The sequence below is a fragment of the Lissotriton helveticus genome, chromosome 2_1, assembly GCF_964261635.1.
Source record: "Lissotriton helveticus chromosome 2_1, aLisHel1.1, whole genome shotgun sequence".
In the NCBI taxonomy this organism is placed as follows: Eukaryota; Metazoa; Chordata; class Amphibia; order Caudata; family Salamandridae; genus Lissotriton; species Lissotriton helveticus.
In genome coordinates, this window is record NC_136059.1 from 838210996 (window position 1) to 838234540 (window position 23545).

Sequence of the window (23545 nt, forward strand, 5' to 3'; positions counted from 1 at the left end):
CATTCAAGCCTAAGAGACCTTCTATTATTATAAAACCTTGTTCCTAGCAGGGGAGGGTGGTACATAAGGCACTCTAGGACCTGTTTCCACTATCATTATAATATGAATTCTCCTTTTGTGTTTTATGGAATTGTAACAATGCTGATCGTATTATTTTTAATCATATGCCTGCTTCTGTTGGCAGAAATAATGCATCCTAGAGCACGTCATTAAAATAAACATTTAAAACTTTTCAGTGTCTCTAATTACTCACGTTGTGGACTGGTATGAGAATCAAATGAAAGAGTGTTCTTGATTCCCACCATTCCTGAGAGTACCCATAGTTGCATGTTCTGGGTTGTCTAATCATTGGTAACTTTGCTATAGGACAGAGAGCTAATGAGACACTGATGCTAGTTGGTTACGGGTTCTAGGTACTGAGGTGAGTTTTTTGGTACACCACAATTTACTGAGGTCCTGGTTCTCTGTGCACAGTTCTGTGTATGAGCAGAATCCCTGCAACACTCTCAAGAAACCCTCAAGCAAGAAGCCCTCCAATAAAGCCAGCTGTTTCTCCTCCGCCCTCCAAGAATCAGGGGTACGTGCATACAGACTTCTCAAGAAAAGATGGAGGAGCAGCAAGATCACAGCCGACCGTGCAAATCTGCCTTCACTACCTCATCAGAACAACACAGAAAGCAGCCATCAAGGAATGCATCAATGGCAGCACACACAACAGCAAAGAACTCTTCGCCGTAGTCAAAGAATTCGCTAAATACACCATCGAAAAAGCAGGCAATCCCCTTGTTCCAAGACCTCTGTGACAACGTTGCCACCTTCTTTCAGCGCAAGATCAAGATGATATATGACAGCTTTGCAACCCAAGACCCACCCACCCACAACCATGACACCCAATGGCTCCAGCCCCAGTATACCTTGACCATCTGGACTACACTCACCTCTGACAACACCTCCAGGATAATGAAGAACATCCACTCTGGAGCCCCTCAGATCCCTGCCCTTATCATATCTTCAACATAACCAACACCTCCTGCGCACCCAATCTCTGCCACACTATCAACTGCTCCATTGAGTCTGCAACTTTCCTGGAAGACTTGAAGCACGTAGAGATCTACCCCTGTTGAAGAAACGTTCTGCCAACCTGTTGGACCTCAAGAACTACAGACCCAATTCTTTGCCCCCCTTCCCAGTCAAACTCATCAAGAAATCATCGAAGCCCAACTCTCTGAGTTCATCTAAACAAATAACATCCTGGACCTCTCCCAATCCAGTTTCAGAAGCAAACACAGCACTGAGACGGAAATGCTCACCGTTACAGAAGACATCTGCACCGTCCTCGACTGAGGCGAGACTGCAGCCCTAATACTCCTGGACCTCTCACCTGCTTTCGATACCATCTCCCACCACACCCTCTTTGCAAGACTCAACGACCCCAGCATCTGCAACAAAGTCCTTGAATGGATCCGCCCCTTCCTCACCAGCCAAACGCAGAGAGTCAGATTTCCACTGTTCAAATCATAACCCACAGAGATAAGCTGCTGAGGACTCGGGGATTCTCCTTGAGCCCCACTCTCTTCATCATCTACATCATCACACTTGCAGCCATTGTCAGACGCCACAGACTAAACATTGTCTCTTACGCCGACAAAACACCCAGCTAATTCTCTCCCTCACAGATGAATCCACAGCCACCTAGAGCAAATTCCACAATGGTATTAACGCAGTCGCCACCTGGGTGAAGGACAGCTGCCTCAAGCTCAACTCAGACAAGACTGAAGCCCTCATCCTGGGCTCCTCCCCCTCTGCCTAGGATGTCTCTTCATGGCACGCAGTGCTCAGAGTACCCCCACTCCCACTGACCATGCACAAAACCGTGGCATCATCCTGGACTCCTCGCTCACAATGAACTGCGAAATTAATGCTGCCTCATCCTCCTGCTTCCACACGCTCCACCTCCTTCAAAATATCTTCAAGTGGATCCCAACAGAGTCCAAGAAAACAGTCACCATGCACTAATCAGCAGCACGCTCGACTTTGGCAATGTATTCTATGCCAGCACCACCCAGAAACGCTGCAGACCATCCAGAAAGTCTCTGCCAGACTCATCCTGAAAATCCTATACCACAACCACTTCACTTGAGAGACCTTTACTGACTACCTGTCAACAAGTAAAGCACCTTCAAGATTCTCACACACACCTACAAAGCCCTAAATAATGCCAGACCTGCATACCTCAACCATTCCATCTCCTTCTATACTCCCACCAGACATTTCCGCTCTGCACACCTGGCCCTGGCCACCGTTCGCTGGATCCACAAGACCACAACTTGAGAAAGATCCTTCCACTTCCTTTTTGCCGCAATTCAGGAGGGACCTAACGACCTGGCTCTTTGAGTGAACCGCCGACCCAGTCCTTCCCACCACCCAGCTCCTTAGGATCCTTACGGGTGAGTAGTTGCACTTTATAAGACTCTGATTGATTGATTGATGGCCTTAGTCTGTGTGCCAAAGACTAAATGCAGTTTGTTTACCATTTATTCATTAGAAAGGGTTGGCGCACCAAGCTAATTCAACCGTCTTCATCAATAATATCAGTGATAATGTGTTCCTTTCATGTATAAATCATGTCCATATGGTGCTTTGGGTACCACAAACATATTTCTATCTACTGATAAAAAAGCCTTCTATATACTGATTCATTTATTTATTGATTTGTTTTGTATCCAAGACAGCTCTTGCTCTTCCGGTTTCTTCAAAAGCCCTAGGTTGTAACCTCTTGTACCTCAGGTATTACAGGAAGAAAGGAGAGCTCGCTTTTGTCGTAATATCATAATATCACAACACCAGAAGCTCCTGACTCCAGTGAAAGTCCCTTAAGTAGGTTTTACAGGCTATATTCTTTTCATTTTTAAGATCTGGTGTTAACCACGACCTTTTGATTTTACTCAAATATGTAAAATGTACTTACCTATAAGGGAATTCAGTCACCTCTCATCATCAGTTGGTCGGATGTGGTGTCATTCACATTTTTCTTTCGCCCATGACAGCACTTAGCATGGGGCAGTGGGTCCGCCTACTTAAGCCACTGACTAACTTAGCTTTGAGTGACTGCATTTTGTCTTTCATATGGAGCACATCAGTACACAAGCTAGTTCCCTTCAGTGCTAGTGTTTTTTTGTTTTTTTTATAATTACTCTAGTGTTGCCTTTGCGTTTGGAGTGTGTTAGACATGTTCGCTGTTGGGTTTCTTCGCCCCAACCTTTGCGTTCCTCCTCCATATTCTCTTATCTTCTTTTTTGCTGGTATTAGGACTCTGAACACTTTACCACGGCTAACTCGTGTTAAAATGCTTGTACTCTCACGACAAAACATGGTAATATTGGTGGATCTCCATTTGGCATATTTAATTTACTTAAGTTAAAAGTCCCTAGTAAAGTGTTAATACATGTACACTGGGCCCATAAAATAAATGCTACAAGTGGCTGCAATACGGGTCGTTCCACCCACTTAAGTTGCCTTTTAAACATGTGTCAGGCCTACCATTGCAGAGCCTGTATGTGCAATTCTAAATTGCCAGTTTGACCTGACAAAATAAACCTATAGCCAGGCCCAAACCTTCCTTTTAATACATATAAGTCACCCCTAGGTTAGGCCCTGGTCAGCCCAGAGAGCAGGTTGCAATGTATATAAAATGTAGGACATGTCCTTTTAAGATTTACATGTCCTGGTAGTGAAAAAATCATACATTTGTTTTTCACTACTGCAAGGCCTATCCCACCTACATGATAACACCGGAGTTGTCTTATCACATTTTATAAGTGTAATTTCCAAAGAGAAAACGGGTGCATGTTTGGTGTCTCAGGAATCCTAATTTAAAATCCTAACTTGTGGTGAAGCAAGATTCTAAACTACAATTCTGAAAATGCCAGTTTTAGAAAGTTGCCATTTTATTGTCTTATCATTTGGTGCCTATAACTTGTCTCTGGTCACATGACTGGGTGTAGTTGGCAGTTAGAAACAGCAACACACAAGGGGAGCTTAGGTGTCACTGGATGGACAATCACTGGAAGGATGGGAGGAAGGAGCTGGGCCCGGCCTGATTATTACCTGAATAAGCTGGATCCTGTCTTAACACAAAGGGCCTAGCGACCCTACATTGTTATTGTCAGCTAAGAGCCAGGAAGAAGGACTGCAGTGCTTCTACAAGGACTGCCCCTCTACTAGGCTCCTACTCTGAAGGAGCGTCTGCCTTGTTGTGCTGACCTGCTACCTCAAGCCCTCTTGCCTGGGGAAGAAGACCTGGACCTGAAAATGTCCTAATGAACCCAGGACCCCTGGGTTACTTAAGAGTTAGTCTGCTGACCTCCTGATCTGAGCCTCAGGGACAAAAAAAGCTCCCTCACAGCTCCGGGACCTGTCCTCAGAAAGATCCTGACTCCCACGAGGCACCTCTTAGGCCCTAGTCCCTTTGAGTGGCTAATGAGCTACTTAATTCAAGATTTTAGGCTCTTCGTCAACACGAACCGGTAACCACATGGTTCACTTGTAAAATCAGTGCATGCCACCTTAAGGCTGTCTCTTTGCACATCAAGCATCAAACGCCCATTTGGACCGCCAGTGCAAGGTTCCAACTCGCCCATCCACGACACCCGGCCCGCTCCTCACGCCACATCAACCATTGTTAGCAGCACTCTTCTTCCACATGAATGGGACTCTTGGCACACAACTTTTGCGAAAGTGAACTTTTGACTAGTGAAACAAGTTGGCACTTTCAGTTTCTAGGTGCCATTTTACAGTTTATTCTCTAAAAATTCATAACTCCAGTTCAACCATTTGAATTTTTGTTGTTTGGGTCATGTTTCCTTTATTTCATTTTGCTCTATTTTTTAAATCTGGTGTGGGGTCTTTTTGTGTGGTGTTTCCTTTGTTTTACTGTTTGAAGTGTTTCAAAAATACTTTACACATTGCCTCTTAATTAGACCTCACTGCACTGTGCTAAACTCCCAAGGGGGTGAACAAAGGCACATTTGGGGTTTGTTTGTGCCTTACCCTGACTAGGATTGTGATATCTACTTGACCAGGGCTCACACCCAGTCAACCTGTAACCCAATTTCTAGCAATGTGTTTTGCTTTTTTGACTGCTGCTATTTCACAGCATACCAGATCTAATTGTGTCCATTCGAAAACTCTTCTATATTAATTTACCCTTCTTTTTACTCTGTTCTTTCTTTTCTAATTCATTTCTCTCCTTTTCTCTTCCTTTTTTCTTCCTCTTTCCTTCTCTTCGTTTCTTCCTCTTTCTTTTTCTTCGTTTGTTTGTTTGTTTCTTTCTTTCTTTCTTACTTTCTTTCTTTCATTCTTTCTTGCTTTCTTTTTCTCACCTGTCATTATTCCTTTCTTTCTCTTTCATTTTTTTCTTTTCGTCCTTTCCGTCCTTTCCGTGAGAAATTGGGATGTTGGTTCTCAAGCAGCAGCTACAATCCCAGTCAGACAGAGCCACTAAAGTTAGTAAATTAACCTGTCCCTACACTTCTGGTAGATTGGCACAAAAGCAGTCAGGGTCAACTTAGGGGAAATATGAAAAGTAGTTATGCAACAAACAAAAACTAACAAAGTGAAAACACAACACAAGAAAAATCCCACACCAATTAAGAGAAATAGAGGAAATGTGAATACATTATTTGATACCAAAATTGCAAAATCTAATCTGTAGAACTGGAGCCATGAAATCTTTAAGATTTGGGTCAATAAAGTGTTTAAAAAGACAAAGCAACAACTGTGGATATCTGTTCGTGCCGGACCGGCACAAAGTCACATGTTCAGACTTACTGCCATACAGGGACTAGGTTAGGCCTGCTGAGAATTGTACCTTATGTCCTTTATGTAACTTGTTGCGCCATGCAGAGGTGGGTCCGAGGAGTGATGCAGAATCCTGCTTCAAGTTACATCATGGATTGGTGGTTCCGATGAGAAGCTGTACATGCTGCAATTTGAGGATTGCATCCAGTTCCACTGTGCTGCGTCGGTTAAGATGAGGAAATGCGAGTGCTGTGTCAGTTTGCGTTGCTCTGCGTCAGTTCTGATGGAGACCACAGTTATGTTGGAATCCTCACTTTCAAGGATCCAGGGCTAGAGATGTTCCACTTGGGGGGTTAGGACTCACAGCAGGCACAGCCCAGGTGCAGGGTTCAAGATGGTTAGAGCTTTTCTGTCCCTGGGGCTCCTATCAGGAGGCCAGTCAACTAGACTTTAGAGTCACTCTGCTGGTTCTGGGTTCAAGGCGTAGGTTTAGTCCTTCTTACTCAGGCAGAAGGGCAGCAGAGCAGAAGGGCAACAGGGCAGGAGTACAGCAGGGCAGAAGAATAGCAGGGGAAACAGTCAGAACACCACGTTCTGAACCACTCGTGTTACGACTACGCAAGCTCTACCACGCTTGCCTTAACCACGCATATGCTGTAACCCTACATACGCTTGGTTAAGGTAGTGCGCGGTCTAGCTGCTGGAAGACAGAAGGAGAAAGATGCTGCGGAGAGTTAAGTGGGGCTGGGGTATTTTTCAGAGCTGGGAGGGGGGTCGGAGTAGGTTTTAGGGAATTGAAAGGAGTTGGGGTAATTTAAGGGACAGCGCAGGGTTGCGGGTTGTGGAGGAGTGTAAGTTAGGGTACAGGGTTTTGAGTCTAACTGAAGTGGGAGGGGAATGGGCAGTTGGGTCAGTGTTTAGGGTGGGGGTCAGGGAAGGTTTTAGGGCAGTGGAAGGAGGTGGGGTAGTATGAGGGACTGCACTGGGGTGGGGTAATGTAGGGTTGTAGTCCTTAGGGGAGTGGTAGGAGAGTGGGTAGTTGGGTAGTTTTTAGAGCTGGGGTTGGGGTCGGGGTAGTTTTAGTGCTGGAAGGAGTTTGAGGTAGGTTTTAGGGCATCGCAAGAAGTTGGGACAGTTTAAGGGACTGCACAAGAGGGGCAGGGGGGTCAGTGTAGTATAAGTTAGGGTGCAGGGTTTTAGGCTTTAGGGCAGTGAAGGGGAATGGGTAGGTGTGTTAGTATTATGGGCGGAGGGCCCAGGGTAGGTTTTGGGGCAGTGGAAGGGGATGGAGAAGTTAAAGGGACAACACAGGCGGGGTAGTGTATGGCAGTAGGAGGGGTTGGGCTAGTTTAAGGGACAGGGCGGTGGGGTCAGGGTAGTGTCAATTAGGGTGCAGGGTTTTAGGCCTTAGGGCAGTGAGAGGGGAATAGGTAGTTTGGTTCATTTTTAGGGCGGGAAAGGGGTTTGCGTAGTTTAAGGGGCAACGCAGGGCTGGGTAGTGTAGGGTTTTAGGCCTTAGGGCAGTGGGAAGGAAATGGGTAGTTGGTGTAGTTTTTAGTGTTGGGGAGTTGTGATAGGTTTTAGTTAGGGCAGTGGAAGGGGTTAGGTAGTTTAAGGGAAACTGCAGTGAGGGCAGGAATGGGGTGGTTGGGGGAAGCAGGGTAGTGGCGACTTTAGCCACACATACCCCTTTACCATTCATTCCTATACCACAACATTTCATAATAAAGGCATCCTTGATAAAGGAATGCGTGGTTAAGATGCATTCGTGGTTGGGCTGCGTGGTAGAGGCACGCGTGGTAAAACCATTTGTGGTTCTGTCATACAACCGGGCAGCAGGGCAGCAGAGCAGAAGTGCTGGCTTTTGTTCCACAGAACAGTCCTTCTTCTGAGTCTTCCTCAAGTACAAAAGTGACCTGAAGACTAGGTCTGAGGGTCCAATATGTATACCTGGTGCCCACTTTGAAGTGAAAAAAGATTTAGAGGATTTACCCAAAAAAGGGTTCTGGAATTTCCTGCCTCTCTGCCCTGGTCCCAGTCTGTCCGGGGACACAATGTTTAGTGTGAATTCCTTTGTGTCTGAGCTGAGCCAGGGCCTTTAAAGTGCAAGTGTGGTAGGTGAGAACTTTGCCCCCTATAAGGCCAGAGAAGGCCAATTATGCCAACACCCAGACCCTCTATTTTGATGCTATTTGGGGGAATACACACGGCTCACTGCCAATCACACCCAGTCATGTGACCCGGACCTGGCTGAAGGCACCAAATGGTTAGGACAAGAAAACGCCAACTCTCTGAAAGTGGCATTTTCAGAATTGTGATTTAAAATCTGACTTTAACCTCAAAGAGGATTTTAAATTACAATTCTTCAGGCACAATCTTGATTTTCCTACATGTTTCCAATCAAAGGTTAGCCCTTATTAAATGTAATAATGTAATTCAATGTATCCTGTGGAGAGGTGGGTCTTACAGTAATGAAAACAACATTTTGAGTTTTTCATTCCCAAGACATATAAAACTTGACATTACATGTCCATCTTTTTATATACAATGCACTGTGCCCAATAGGCTATTTAGTCCCAAACTTGAAGGTGATTTATATGTATTAAAAAGGGAGTTTTTGTTATGGCAAAGGGATTATTTTTCCAAGCCAAATCAACAGTTTAAAACTGCCAACAGGCTGCAATGGCAGGTCTGGGACATGTTCTAGGGAACTACTTAAGGGGGTGGCACCATAAGTGTGGCAGGCTCGCTAATAGCATTTAATGTATCAGCTCTGGGTATATCATTTACCACATTACTGGAGACTTAGAAATTGAACTAGTAAGCAATTTTTTTACCATGTTTTAGGGAGTGAAAACAAGCATTTTGGCATTGCTTAGCAGTGGTAAAGGTCACATAGTCCTAAGCACAACAAAAATGAATTCAGCAAAGACATCAGATGTGAAGGCATAAACTTTGGAGGTGACCTTGCAGAGAGGGCAAGTCCAATGCTTTCCTTCTCTCGTTTTCTCTTGCCGTCTTTCATGTTCGTCTTCATCTTTCCTTCTTTCTTTCTCTCTTTTCCCCCATACTTTCGCTCTCTTTCTTTCTTTTTTAATTATTTCCTTCTTTCTGTATCTCTTTCTTTCCTTCTCTCTTTTTTTCTTCTCTTACTATGTCTCTTTCTTTCTTTCTCTTTCAATTCTCTTCAGTTTCTTCCTTTTTGCCATTTTACTTTTGCTTTCCTTCCTTCTTACCTTTTTTGTGGCATCTTTTTTTCTTGCCTTAATTATTTCCTCCCTTCTTTCTGTTGCTTTCCTTCCTTTTTTCTTTCACTGTCCTTCTTTCTTGCTTCATTATGTTTTGCTTTTTTCTTCCCTCCCTTCTTTCCTGCTTTCTTTTTTTCATGCCTTCATTCCTGCTTTTTTTCTTCATGCATTCTTTCTTTCTTGCCATTTTTTCTTGCCTTCTTTCTTGCCTTTCTTGCCTCCTCTCCTTTCTTTCTTTCTTTCTTTCTTTCTTTCTTCCTTTCTTTCTTTTCTTTCTTTTGTTCTATATTCCTTTCTCTTTCTACCCTTTTTTCTTTCACTTTCTATGAATCTTGCCATTTTCTTTAGTTTTCCTTCTTTCCTGCCTTTTTTCTTTCTTGCCTTTTCTCTTTCCTTCTTTGTTGTCTGTCTTTCTTTCATATTTCTATAACATAGGGCCATATCTACAAAAGGATTTAGCATTTCCTAACGGACTGAATCGCAATTTTGGTTAAGAAATGCTAGATTGCCTTTCCATATATACAAAAGCAGATGGGTAATCGCAAATTACGATCTCTACCCAGTAGAAATCGCATTTTGCGATTACCTAAATAGGAAACCGTAAATAGGGATTTCCTATTTGCGATTTCCTAAGCACATGTACAAAGCATTTCCTTAATGTGTAATGGGCATTTAAGAAATGCTATTACCATAGACTCCAAGTCAATAGTAACCCTGTGCAATTTAAACAAATGCAATCAAAATGCATTTTTTAAAGTGCCACTGTTAGACCTGGCTTTTTCAGCAGGTTTATCTCCAGACTTTTTGCTATTGGGACTCCTGTTTTTGACCGTGTTTTTGTTGGTATTATGGTTCAGGTCACCATACCACTGCAGATCGGTGCTAAAGTGCATATGCTCTCTGCGTAAATTGTAAATTTGGCTTGGTGTTTCCGTGATTGGTTTGTCTGACTAACTACTAAGTCCCTAGTACAGTGCACTGTGTGTGCCAAGGGCCTGTAAGTGAAAAGCTGCTAGTGGACCTGCAGCACTGATTGTGCCACCCACACAGGTAGCCGTTCATAGTGTTCTCAGTCCTGCTACTGCAGTGTCTGTGTGCAGTCTCTACTGCCATGTCGACCTGGCAAGTGCACCCACTTAACTAAACACAAAAGACAACCTGGGGGTCTGAAAGGGAAGGAGGTCCCGCTCTGTCCGTCGCGACCACTTCACGCTCCCACTGAGCTCAGATGAGCGTGAAGAGGCCGCGACGGACAGAGCGGGACCTCCTTCTTGTCCTGAGCAAGGTTCCAGGAGAGGTGAGGCACAATATGGATGTACGACACGCCGAGTTGATACAGAGGAGCATTTGTTATATATTTACACATCAATATCCTTTTTCTGCACTTTTATAAGACAGTAGCGAGTGATTAAGAACTGTGGCCCTGACGAAAGCCCTTGGTACTAGTCCGTTTGGGTTGAAACATGTTGGCCTGTTGAGAAGCAGTCATTTGTTTCAAACTGCTTCACTTGCTTGGTTTTAATAAGGGAGAGCACAATGCCGATTAAAGTTTGCTTTCATTGTTTCTCTATCCTGTTTTAATCCACATCACTTCTTTTTCTTTCGCACTGCACCTTTTCCATCTAGATCAGAGCTCTGTGGTCGTCACAGTGATTGAGGGTTTGACCCCGACGAGTCTATGGTCTGGTATGGTCTTATTGATCAAAAGACACACCAGCCAGCTCTGGATGACCAAATGATAACAATTTGATCTACACAATATGTTGATGGAAATCCTTCCTCTCTGGAGGGGTCCATTCAAGCAATCACGGTGGATCATAGATCTGTGAGGTTATATTTCCATTTCTATTTTAGGCACTAAGTGAGGTCTAGTGTTCAACACACCTGTTCACTTATATAGGAGCACAGTGTATGTAGGGATCACCATATAGATTCCCTTTCAGACCCCCAGGTTGTCTTTTGTGTTTAGATAGTTGATTAGGGGATTTCATCCTGTGAGTTGGTCTTTAAATATTTCCCTGTGACCCTTTTCCACCATTTGTTACGAAGTGCACCCACTTGCCAGGCCCTAACCTTCACATTTATGCATGTAAGTTACCCCTATGTTAGGCCCAAGGTACCCTGTGGGCAGGGTGGAGTGTATGTGGAAGGTAGGACATGTACTGATGTACATGACATGTCCTGATAGTGAAATTCAGTGTAGTTCATTTTTCACAATTGAAAGGCTATCTGTCACATGGGATAGAATGGGAGTGTTTTATAGCTTCTTATATGTATGGCTTTCCATTAGGACAAGAAGGAAAGATGGAGTTTAGTATGCTTGAACTCATAATATAAAATATATATTTTATTAAAGTTGATTTTTATATTGTGTGTATGAAAATCCCACTTTTAGAAAGTAGGTATTTTCTTGCGTAGCCATCGTGTGCGCCGCTGCTGGTTTGTGGATTGACTGTCTGGCTTTGGGGTGACAGGGGCTAGGGATGTGCATTCACTGTAGACAGCCACTGGGGGGAGTTGAGGTGTCTCCTGCCTCTCCTGGATGAGTCAGAGCTGAGATGAATAGACCTCAGCTGCAGTTAGAGTAGGGGGAGGAGATTTCATTGCACATGAATGGGCCTGGTCTGCCTTACACAATGCTGTCTCCACAGAACTGATTTGGACTGAGCACAGGGATACTCTGCCACCAGAGAATAAAGGAAAATATTCTATAAATATTGGGGCCCAGTCCCCAGAACTTTAGAATACTTCTGGACTCAAGAGGAACGTCTGCCAAGTAGAAGAGCTGAGAAAGCTGAAGGACAAGTACTGCCCCTTTGCAGTGTGCTGTCTGGGGTTGGCCTGCAGTGGCTGCTTCTGCCACGGAGAGGAAAAATACTTTGTTGTGTGCTGTGTATCCTCCTTCAAGAAGTTCTCCAAGGGCTTAAAGTAAAGCTTGCCTCCTGTTCTGAAGTCTAAGGTACACAAAGACTTCTTCCCCTCTGTCTCTCTGCATCTGGAACTGCTGTTTCATCTGCAACAGAGGGAAATTGCACACTGAAGCCGGCGAGTGATGCCATAACCTGCAACAAAGTTGTGACCACTGCTCGTAAGGTTGGGTTTGCCCTTGCGGTCCGTGTGTTTGGCCTACCGTTTGCTTGTGCGTGTGGGTCGTTGGTGCGGCCCTCAGCTTGGTTGTGTCAGGAATTGTGCTGTGGGGCCCGTAGTTGCTTTGGGGTCCTCTTTTGGTCCTTGATTGGGTGCTTTCCTGGACACTCATTCTCTTGTGCTTTTGGCGTTCTTTTGGCCTCTTGGTGCCCAGTGGTTCAGGCCCTGGTGTTCTCAGTCCTGGAGTGCTCTTCTGTCCTTTCCTGTGCCGCTCCTTCGTGGCTGGCTGTTGCGCTGGGGCTGTTGTGTGAGCTGCTGGACTACCTCCCTGTCTTTCTGCTGCTTCTCCTCTGTGGGTGACCTGGCTCTGGTTGGCTGCTGTGCCTTTCCCTCTGCCCCTTCTTGGTTGTTTTTTTTCCCCTCTCCTTCCGGGTCCTGGTGGCACTGTGGTGGGAGCCTCCTGGCTGGCTGGCCTGCCAGGTTTCTCTGGCTGGCTTCTTAGGTGTTTGTGGGTCGCCTGCAGGGTTGGGCTGTTGGCCTCCTTGTTGGTCTTCTCCCAGTGTGGTGGCCTTTTTGTTCCTGCGGCTCTTCGGTGTCTCGGCTGGGGTTGGCAGTTGTTCGTTCCTGCCTGGGCCTTGTGTGTGTTTCTGTGCCTCCAGGTTCCCTGTTGCTGCTGTTTTCGGCTGAGGGGGGCCTTGCTGAGGTTCCCTGCCCCTTTTCTTCCTGGCTGTTCCTCTGGGTCGGTGCCTGTTTTCTTGTCCGGTTCTGCCCTCTTTGGTTTTTACTGCTCTGCTGGTGGCTTCCCCTGGTGTGTGGGGCCTCCTTCTGGCTTGACTGGGGGGGTCTTGTGCTTTTTTGCTGGTTGTACCCCGCTGGTTTTGGGGTCTCGGCTCTGTCTGCTTGTTTGGGGTTGTGGTTGGTTGTGTGCTCTTGCCTGCGTTTTTCTCCTTTCTTGTGGGCTCCTTTTGCTCCTGTGGGGTGCTGTTTTTCAGTCTGGTGCCCCTGGTGTTTGTGGGAGTCCGGAAGGCCGGGTTGTCTGCTTTGGTATTCTCCACTTTGTTCAGGACTGGGACGAGGACTGGAGGGACCTGGGGGTAATGTCCTATTACTTATCGGTAATCTTCATTACTCCTGGTCCCGTTGTCCTCGTCCCATTCCTTATGCCCCTCCCTCCCTGGCGGCCGGCCTTCCGGTTGTTGGCTTGGTATTTTCAGGCTGCATACTGGGATGATACTGCTTTTGTACTCCCAGTGGGAGGGAGTGGGTTGGGTATCCCAGCATGCTCCTGTTCTTTTTTTCTGTCGCGGAGATGGTCATCTCCACTTTGTTCAGGAATGAGATGAGGACAACAGGACCAGGAGTAATGAAGTTTACCAGTAAATAATAGGACCGTTCTAGGATGAGAAAGGGTCATATCGGAATTTGGGCACACCCACAGACATATATGTTTGTAGGTTTTGCCAAATAGCAAGCTTTGGAATACCGTTTCCTACTCCTCGAGTACAATATATGTCTGCGAATACCTTTGCACTCGTGTAGGAAATCTCCACACTTGTTATTAATTTCACACTTGCCAGGAATCCCCTTGTATTGTACCCTGCCAGGAATCCCTTTGCCAATTCCTTGTAGGCACCAATAAAGGTCACTTCGGGTATAAACGGACGATTATGGCCGAATTTAACTTTGTGAATATGGCCCATAATGAACATAAGTCCACATCATCCTCAATTAGTAAATAAAAGTGATCTATTAGTGCAAGGAATTAACGGGATTTTGGTATAGGATATTCCAACCTAAAATTGTTACCAATCAGGTAAAGTCAAGCGAGAACAGGTGGCAATTGCACACTACATTTTAGCAGGATCATGCAAAACCTTCATGCGAAATCTGTAAACTAAACAAACGTCAACGTGCGTTTTAACATGCCGCCTTGTGCTGTGAACATAACCTCAACCTTCACCCCAGCACCAGGTCAAAATAAATGGGCTTTAAACACCAAGGATCGGATTGGTTAAAACACCCGATCTCTTTATATCTATTATACACGAACAATGGCGTTGTTAAATGATTATCCGTCTTTTTGTGAAAGCAGATTTTGCAGCTCAGAGTAAGTAGTAAACCAGAGAAATGACTGTCATTTCACAAACGGCATTTAATCAATATCCCAGCAGGAAGGCAAATAGACTAAGGGATTGTTTAGACAGTAGCTACATTTTACAGCTAAAGTACAAATTGCCTGCTTAAGCCATCTGTTACTAAAAGTTTATTCATCAATGTATGTTTGTCTGCCAGTGTGATGGGTGACACTTTCACTTTAAGTGATATTTATGTTATAATTCTTGGAACTTCAGTGGAACCAAAACTATCATCACTCATTTGGGACTTGCAAATTTACTTAACTATATTTGTGCAACTTCAAACTGAACAGGTTTTCTTATAATTTAATTTTCTTTGCAATGTTTAGGGTGTCAAGTGCTAAATAGTAATAAAGTAGATGTTCGTTCTTAAAAATATGCCTACAAAAATCTGGCTTAACCGGATTCTGGACGTGAACCATTTCTCTGTGTAATACTTTTTAAGATCAATTTAAACAAATTACGACTATGTGAATTATGGTAAACTACCACGCCCTATGTGGAATTCAAAACAGGTCTTGAAATTATTAGCATATATCATAGTTGGCAAACCAAGGGCCTCATTTATGAAAAGTGATACATCGCTGGGGGAAACCAGCAATACAACACTTTTCATTACGCCATCCTTGCGACACCATGGATGCGCTGTATTTACTGTAGGGTGCTCCATGTCGCAAGGATTGACAGATACGTCAGGACTCCTGATGTATCTGCAGGTGCAAAAATGGTGCATCGATGCAGTGTGTTTGGAAACAGATGCAACTCCAGCAATGTGTAATTTCACATCCTGTGTCACCCTTTATGCCTGATCCAAGCAGGCATAAGGATTTGATGCAGTGAGCCTTTAGAAGTTTCACAGTGAAATCTCATAGATTTCACTGCGACAATTCAAAGAGCCTTTCCTGCAATGGAATGCCCACCCTGCATACACAACACCTGACGCAGGTATAATGTAGCGCAGGGGTTTACAAACTGACACATCTGGCTAGATGTGTCACTTTGTAAATCTGAACTATTGAAATCAATGGGGTAACCCAGTATCCCTCAGAACCTACGAATTATCAAAAAAAATGCAAGTGATTCTGTAGAGGAACAAAAACAAATTCCTTTGATAAAAGTAAAAGAATAGTCAAAAAGGTAGAAGCCTAGTAAATGCTTTTAAGACTTTTGAAAAATGGAACACAAAAGAGAGTTATTTCAGTAATATTTACTAATTCATTTGCTGGCTGTCAGTTATAAACATTTCAAATTTTCAAAATGGTGACATGTGTGAAGTGGGTGAAAAAAGTGAGATCAGTGACCATGTGATTTCTTACATGAAGTGTACAAATAATATACAGAATGTAAGACTTAAAATGGAAGCTCCATCCCCAACAATTTTGAACAAATTAGCTCCGTCCTTTTCTTTCATTTTTTCTTAAGTGGGAATAACTGTTGATGTTTCGACCCTATTGTATGCGCAGATGAAATGCGTCATGAAGGGTCTACCTCAGGACACAGTGTAGTGGACAGCCTAGTGGGTAAAGGATTTGAATATCAGGCTGGTGCATTCCATGAGTAATGCTACTAAAAGATAGTGGTCATCATAATTGTAAGACTCACTAAGTCAAAAATGTTTATGATATTCCGAACTTATATGAATAGAAGAAACTGTGGAGTTAAAAATAAGCTAAGATGAGAATGATGTTCACCTAGTATACTAAAATGGGGGACATCGGAGGTTTTTTAAAACAAAATTAGCACTTACCGTTCATCAGGTAAACGGGCCTGAAATAGTGTGTGTCACGGTAATGCCCATGGAATTGGAGGTTTGGGATATCTCTCCTTGATTCGATGCAAAGTAGAGAACAGTGGTGGATTAATCAGCCACTCTCTCAGTTGTACTGTGGAAAGAGATATGAGAAAATGTCAGCCCTTCTGAGTGGAGGCGAGCGGGCTAGCTTAATCAGAGGGAAAAAGGGGAGGGGTGTTGGGTTTGGTGCAGGGAAGGGGGTCAATCACATACCTTTGGTCCTTGACACAATGAATGTGTAGCGATTTGAAAATGGAAAGAGGTCCTTGCGTCACAAAGCCGCTTATAACTGCGAGCAGGACAAGAAATGAATCGAGCACGTTTCTCGCCTTCGAGTTCAGGGTACGTGCACGTTAGTTTGTGCCGCAATCATGGTCAGCATCACTTAATTTCAAAGCCACGTAGTAAACGCATCAGGTGAGTATTGCATGTACTGGTTACAGGGATGCGTGAGTCACGGTGTGCTCACAATCAGGTTGGGAAATCTTTGAATCACCAGTTTGTGTTGAAAAACCATGAGACCAAAGCGCAACTCATGTGGTAACAATATGCCCAGGCATGACACCCGCGCCTGGAGCAGGTGTGTGGGTCATAATTGTGCATGGGCCAAGGGACTCATAATGACATGGGGCAACTGCTATAGGAGGATATATGTTGTACTCTAAGCAGATGATGGTGATACGGAACATGTGATCATTAAAACATTAGATCGTAAACAATGTGAGTAAAAACAGACATGAATGTCTATGAATTATCTGATCATATTTCCACAATCTGAAATAGTTTAAAAAAACAGTGAGTGATGTATGGTCATTGTATTTTGAGATAGTTACTAATGGTGCTAGTTCCTTCATGCATTTTGTCTAATACAGCCAGCTGTTGTAACATTTGACCTTGTTGATCCTCTGGATCATAATGCCACAAGTGGACGGCAAGCACTTGCTCTAGTTGGTAGTGTAGTTTTAAATAAAACCTTCCTATTAAGTATAATCATATTCATACACATATTCATATTAATACTCATTGCATACAAGTTGACTTGTAACAACATTTATTTTAGCCATTGAATCATGTTAACCCTGGAAAGAAAAGGGGAGAAAACAGAACAACACAAAACAAATGAGGGCAGCCAAGTTCACAGATACGGTTCGTGACATCCAGTCCAACGCAGTGGTTAGATCTCATGTGAGAGATTTCTATCACTTAATGTTGCAAGCAGGGGTTTGGATCTACTCTGTGTGTGGTAATGAGGTGAGCAACCCAATAGATGTGACTCATCATTGCAGCTGACCCAACTGTCTATAGGTTTCATCCATGTCATTTATTCCCCTGGCCTCAGTATCTAATGTGTGTATCCATTTGCATTCCTTGTAATTGAAGGAACACAGAATGTTGCCTCCCCTAGGGTGGGGACTAACTTTTTCTCTGACCCACCATCTCAAATCTTCTGCTTGATGGTCTAGTTCCAAAAAATGCTTTACCAGTGGGGCACCATGCACCTTGCAACGTATTTACCACAGTGTTGCAGGATTCTCATTTTCACTTTCTGAGTGGTTTGTCCAACGTTCCGTTTGCCACAGGGGCATTTTATTGCACATATCACATTCGAGCTGTTGCAAGTGGAATGATGTGATGTTGTGTATGTTCGATCCAAGTGGCGGATTGTGGCACCCTTAACAGTGAGTGTGCAGGCTTTACAATGGCCACATTTGACACCCATGTATCACCGACTCCCAATATAAACCGGCTCAAATCCCTGACTGGAGAAGTTACAGCTCAAACTAGTTAGAAGAAAGTATTCACACTAAATAATTTACTTTTGTAAAACTTCAGTATTTCATGAGTGTTAAGGTTTCAACTATAAAAACAAAACACGGATTAAAGTAAAATCTACTCTTCCTTGGAAGAAATAGCTTATTCTGGATGATTAACGATTTACTTGCCCTCATTAAATGGCCAGGATGACCCCAATTTCAACATTTTTATTTAACATAAAATGATTAACAGGGTAATTGTGAAGAACTGGCTTTCTCCAGAGAACTTGTGTTCCACTGGTGTGCTTACTTGCGATACTTTGAAGTTTTAAACTAATTACTTCAGCTCTGACCTTTTTACGATGTTAACAAACAATCCTTTGTCCCTGTAGATCCTGCAAGCCTATTATGTTTACTTCTCACCGCTCTAAATGCATTGATTGCCAATTACCAGTTTATAAAGATGCCAAGTCAACTATATCAAATTACCTTTTTTACTGATGTTTGCTTTAATATATTTATATGAATGCCCCTACCTGTGCTTTCAATATGAAAATAAAGTTGTTAAAAAACGGTGTTTAATTACAAAAGTAGCTTCCAATCCAACATTCATGAGTAAATAAGGGAGGAATTATTCAGCCTGTTCGAGAACATACTGCTCAGTTGAGTATGAGTAGTAAGTACTTCTGTATGTGCTGGAGTTGGCAGTACACCACACCGGATTCGCGCATTTCATTTTAGATTCACTGTGCATTACACCTGGTCGCCCTTATCCTCGCCCAATTAATTACTAATGAGGCGATTCCACCTCGCAAGACAGAAAAAAGAAGGAGAATACGAGAAGTATACAGGGAGGGGGCCCGGGCGGATTGTATTTTGGGGGCCCCTGTTCGGAACAGTTTGGAATTTATGATCCAGTTTCAGCCAAGTCCCTGATAAGCACACTGGTCCAAATTCTACAGTTGTTACATCTAATATTCAGGGATTGTATTGTGTGTTTTCAATATTGTAGCTCACCAGTATTACTGCAAATAACCTCTGTGACACCCTCATATATGAGGTTCTATTTTGATTCAAAATAAACTATATTTAAGGATGTTGCATGAAACATAAACACATTTCTCTGTAAAATGCCTGTGATAGTCTTTTACACATCAATAAATAAAGAGATACAGTATTCAAAACATTCTGTTGAAGACTTATTCAAGGTCATCAGGGCTAGGCTGGTTCTATTGGGGGCCCCTTGAAAGGGTGGGTCCCTGGGCCAGAGCCCACTTTGCCCATGCCATAAAACGTCTCTGGAAATATGTGCCTCTACCATAAAATTAGAGCCTATATATGCAATACTTACCCATCATTCCTCCTGTCCCTTTTTTGTCTTGAGTGAATGAATGAATGAAACAGCATTTGTATAGCGTGCAGCTACTCCAAAGAGTTTCCTGGCGCTAGCCGGGCACCTCCACACTTAACAGTTAGGAACACTGTAAATGAAGAATAGCCTGGTTTTTAGTTGCTTCCTGAAAGAGGCCCGTGCCACCGTGGCACGAAGAGCCAGTGAGAGTTGGTTCCAGGATTGGGCAAACAAGAACGCAGAAGATCTATCTCTGGTTCTAACTCTGTGGACCCTGGAAATAATAGGCAAATGGCTGGAGGATGACCACAGAGTCCTAGATGGACTGTAGTGCGATACCCTCCTCCTGATCTAGTTGATACCATTACCATGTAGGGCTTTATGTGCCAAAACCAGTACCTTAAATGTAATCCTCTTTTTCACCGATAGCCACTGCAGGGCCCTGAGATATGGGGACATATGAGTTTGAGGGGCCAGATTAAGGATTAGTCTAGCCGCCGCATTTTAAAACCACTTGCAAGTTGTTCAGGGGATAATTAGGCAAACCTAAGTATAGGGCATTTCCATAGTCCAGTCTGAGAGTCATTAGGGCCTGGATCACTGTTTTCCTTGTGTCAGTTGACAGAAGAGCTAGACGTTTTCTCAGGGCTCGTAGCAGCCTGAAACAGGTGCCTACCAGAGCTTGAATTTGGGATTTCATAGATGAAGTATTATCAATTTGAACTCCCACGTTTTTTACAGAATTTTGAAGAGAGGCCAGCGGAGGCGTATCCTGGGGCCACCATGACCTCCACATCTCAGAAGGTGGAGTTCCGAAAAAAACAATCTCCGATTTATCAGTATTGCATAACATGCAAGACGAGGAGAAGGCAGACCCTGCAGGCCTATGCTTGCAGCTGGGATCAGTCCTTTCCTCACTAGCAGGGTGGGAGATGATTGGAATGGGGCAAATCTTTCTATTTGCTGGGGTTAGGGTGCTTACAGAGAGTGATGCGGGAGCACCGTGTTGGAGGAGAAGCCAGCAGAAAAGCAGCGGTGTCTTCCTGTTCGTGCCGGGTACCGGTGTGTGGCATTTGTGGTGAAATGGGGGAATGTGCATGTGCAGTGTGAGGCTGTTTTATCCCTTGGAATGCAGAAGGGGAGTTAAATTGTACTTGTATTTATATAGGGCTTATTACCTCTGATGAGGCATCAAAGCGCTTTTTTTGCAAGTAGCACGCCACTCCAGAACCAAAAAAGGATAAGTGGTGGATTAGTACAGGGAAATATGATTATAGTATTAGTATTAGTATAAGGAGGTACAATGTAATTCAAGCGGAGGAAATGTGAGTCTGTTATTTAGACTTAATAAAGTAATGTGGGGATATAATAGGGAAGAAAAACAGAAGTCTTAATTGGGAAATTATAGTAGTAGGTTGGGGTCTGGGATGAGTAAAGGAGAGATGGAGAACTGGAGAAGGGAAGGGCCTGTAGAGAGGGAGAGGAAAAATCTCATTAGAAAAATGAGGTTTGGGATAAGTCAAAGGAGAGATAACAAGAGGGAGAATTAGTAGGGTTGTTTGAGAGATCATAGTAGTAAACTGATGTTTGGGGTGAGCCAGGAGGAGTCTAAGAAGGGTTATTTTGGAGAACGTAGTTGTAGAAAGGGTTTGGGATCAGAGTGAAGATAGATGATACATTGATAGAGGTGTAGGGTGGTGGTAGGACAGAGTAAAGCGTTCAAGAGAGTAATTTTCTTTTTCTTTTACAATAGGACTAAAATAAATATACAGATACATGATTGGATAGTAAGGGAATACATGTGTTAGGAATGTTACATATTGAGATTTGTGTGGTTGTTGCTCTGGAGTAGTGAGAGGAGATATGGATGTAGTCGTTTTCTGTGAAAGATTCGCATGTGAAGTACTGCTGGTGATTGGTATATAAATAGTACAACAGTGGTGATGTGTTTTGGAGAAGAGTATGTGATTTGTAAGAGGGGATTAAAAAGAGTTACGAGTGCTTGTTTTAGATCTGGTCACTGGAATAGGTAATGTGTGTGATATAATGGCGTGTAAGGATTGTATGGTTGTGTATAAGAGGTAAAACAAGGAGGTGGACGTTTTTGGATGGTGTAATGGAAGGCTAAGTATAGGATTTGTCATGATAAAAGAGATCTGTTAGGAGCCTGTATAGGATAGAGCTGTATTTTGTTTGAACAGGGAGTGTGTGTCTGGATGCATCAAAGTTATGTATAATGTGGGTTTGTGTTGTGTTGGTGATGTGTGGACGTGTTAGTGTTATAGGACAGAGGTGTGTTTTGTGTGAGAATGCAGGTGCCATAGTGTTATAGTTGGGGTAGAATTATATGTAGGTGTGGTTTGTGAGGTTCTGTAGTGGTTGTGTAGTGGTTCAATATACATAGAAATCTGTACGAGGTTTGTTTGTGCTGCATTAGTAAAATGCAAACACACAGGGGGCTAGAGGAGATTTCAGGACCTGCGTGGGCCAACTCCCCACTAATTATTCATATCACCAAAAAGGCCATGGGTCCAGAGTCAATAGGAGGTCATACAAATTACTAGGTGTACTCAGTCTCTCTGAGGGAGATTTCCCTTTTGAGGACGGATCCCCTCACACACCAGAGGTGTCATGCTTCATCATAGGGCTGCCTCCTTGCGTGAAAGACCTAGTCTCCTCGCGGGCTACAACCCCCTTGCTACAAGGAAGGAGCTCAGGGATGTTTTCGTTGAGAAGGCGGCGGCGGTACTACAACCCTATGTGAGCCTGGTGTGTCCAGAAAAGGTGCATTGCTAAAATGTGAGTGGTTCTAACTAGCTATGGCGTTAACTATGCTGCAACTTTATTCAGCTACCCAGTGTCAGGATTATAAACAATAAATGGCTGGTGACGCAGGTGCCTCTATTGGAGGCAACTGCCTAAATGTTAGACCAACATGTTTCGGCTAAGAGACCTAGAGTAGTGGCACAGCCTTCTTCGGGGTCAATAATACAGCTACTGCAATAAATAAGTTCAACAAATGTGAAAGAGCATGAAAAAACATGTACAAAAGAATTATATTGGTGTAATACTGAACCAGTAAATTTTGGCTGTTCAGTATGTTCAAGCTCAACCACTGTAGGTTAGAGAATTCACCACATCTGTCCTGGCATACTAGCCATATGGTACGTGCGCAAAACCACAGGTTTATTGGGATCAGGACCAGATGCCGCACGTCCGAGGAACAGGTGGAGCATGAGTAGAATGCCTTTGCTGATATAGTGTTTGGATATTGGCGAATGTCGAGGGCTGAATGTGGAAGCTTGTAAGTGAAAATTGGGCAACATCTCTGGCCCTAGGCCCTGTCCAAACAGGCCTAAACAGGCAACTGCCCTTGTCCTCTCTTCCCAACCCAATTAGGCAACTGCCCATTCCATCTACGTCAAGCCCAAACAGGCAAATGTCCTTGTCCTCTCCGCCCTTAGCCTCAATGTCTGGGATGAGACGCCCTGAGCCCTATGATTAAATTTGCCCAACTGGCCAATGGTACCATAGCCCTTACCCTAACCCTAAACCCTGGAGTCAATGGCCTTATTAATCAATCACAGCCCTAGTCCTAACAGCCAATCAGAAACAGAACCCCCGGACGCTGTGATCGGAGGAGCAGGGAGGCCGACTACTTTAATCCGGATATCGCGAGGATCATCCCATACCTAGAACTAGCTGACGAAGCATATCTAGCACGGGGCTACCGCGATTCATCAAGTCCCTACTCTAGTATGAATAAAGCAACACAAAGCTAACCGGTGGCCCCTCCGACATAGTGCAGAATCAAAAGACCTGATAACAAGACATTATCAATTACAATTATACCCAGTCTGATCAAGCGGGATATTTGTTGTCTTGAACGTGTACCCAAAACAGGACACCATTTTAAGATTTGACCGCAGAAAGAAAATCCTGAGTGAGATATATATATATATATATATATATATATATATATATTGTTTGAGAAACTGTCCTGAAGAAGGTTTTTAACCGAAACTCCGCGTCGACTTTTGTTCTCAAGAACAATTTTTAATTCATTGTGTAATATATTGTATTTTATGTAATTATGTTGTGCTTATTGCTTAACAAATTGTATGTAAAAAAAAATTTAAACCTATGAAGTGCAATACATTTTTTGCTCTATTTTACTTAAAAATTTTGTTGTTGTAGTATTTTAACAGGTTGTCACAAATCTAAATAGCACAAGTTCCTAGGCAGTGTTAAATGTGCATGCTGTTACTTAATTCAGGGTCCTTATACATATGCAATGCTTTTTATTTAGATGACACTTTAGGGGTATGTGGTGGCTGTGCCGATAATCAAGTGTGGTGGGCAATCAAGTCCTTCCGATC

General features: G+C 43.6%; 1 long non-coding RNA gene across 1 annotated transcript in view; it reads right to left on the bottom strand.

Moving 5' to 3' along the window:
• LOC144819521 (uncharacterized) overlaps nt 1-23545 on the bottom strand; it is a 260179-nt gene that overhangs the window by 208778 nt on the left and 27856 nt on the right. The window contains exon 2 of the long non-coding RNA XR_013607422.1: nt 16017-16152. This is a non-coding gene — a long non-coding RNA (uncharacterized LOC144819521). The remainder of the gene's footprint in view (nt 1-16016; nt 16153-23545) is intronic.